This window comes from Tribolium madens, unplaced genomic scaffold (genome assembly GCF_015345945.1).
Source record: "Tribolium madens isolate multiple individuals breed KSU strain unplaced genomic scaffold, Tmad_KSU_1.1 Scaffold_91;HRSCAF=231;Tcas5.2_LG7, whole genome shotgun sequence".
Lineage (NCBI taxonomy): Eukaryota > Metazoa > Arthropoda > Insecta > Coleoptera > Tenebrionidae > Tribolium > Tribolium madens.
This window is the reverse complement of record NW_025401063.1, coordinates 5,572,917-5,573,877: the sequence shown is the minus strand read 5'-3', so window position 1 is coordinate 5,573,877 and position 961 is coordinate 5,572,917. Positions and strand designations below refer to the sequence as shown.

At 31.2% G+C, this 961-nt stretch overlaps 1 non-coding gene across 1 annotated transcript; it reads left to right on the top strand.

The window, feature by feature from the left end:
- Positions 1 to 336: 336 nt before the first annotated feature.
- Trnas-cga lies at positions 337 to 418 on the top strand. The gene has a single exon. It is a non-coding gene; the product is annotated as a tRNA-Ser (tRNA).
- The last annotated feature ends 543 nt before the right edge of the window (positions 419 to 961 follow it).

The following is a 961-nucleotide window of genomic DNA, read 5'->3' as shown; positions in this document are numbered from 1 at the left end:
TGACATCCTACATGCACTTGACTATAATAATAAATGATAGATTTTCTTGTAATTTAATAATTATTAATAATTAAAGAGTATTATTTAGATAATGCACTTTAATAAATTAAATAAGACTTGTGCAATAGGTGACTAATAGCAACAATTAATCATGCTTAACATCGACTCTAAAATTGATTTTATGGTGTCAAGTATTTATATTTATTATTTAATGTAATTATTAAATAAACAAATTTGTTATGGTATATAAAACTAAATAAAAGCTTATAAATTTTCTTATTTAATTACGTTAAAAATAAGCGGGATATGAAGAGCGTAAGGAGCACTGTACGCCAAGCTGCGATGTCCGAGTGGTTAAGGAGTTTGACTCGAAATCAAATGGGCTCTGCCCGCACAGGTTCGAATCCTGTTCGCAGCGATATTTTTTTTTTTCTTTTGTAAATAAATAAATATAATCCACCGTGATCAACATTTTATTTATTAGTCCAATGATAAAAATCTGTTGTGCGATGAACGACTTCCGGTATATCCAAGCTCTATCAGATTAAACGTAACACACTTCGTTATCTCAATCTTCGATGCAGTTATAGACATATGCGATGAGTGATAATAAAAAAGCGACTTCACCAGCCACCTGGAGGATTTCCTGTGTCATGGAATTGTCGTTTCGAGATTATTTTAAAAGAAACCTGTTTCTGAATTATTGCTTAAATTTTTAAAAGATTGTGACTCTCCTTGTGGGAAATTGCCATATTGTCAATGTGTAATTTCTGATATTTTACAACGCAATCTACATTATATTTCCTAAATGAAAGTCATATTACAAGGGCTATAAAGCAATAAAACCGCCAATATCACCTCGATAAAAAGCGCCATCAGCACAATAACACAGTGCCACCAACATCATATATTTAAAATTTTATTTCTCGTGAATATTTCCTTGCTTGTGTGTGCATCCACA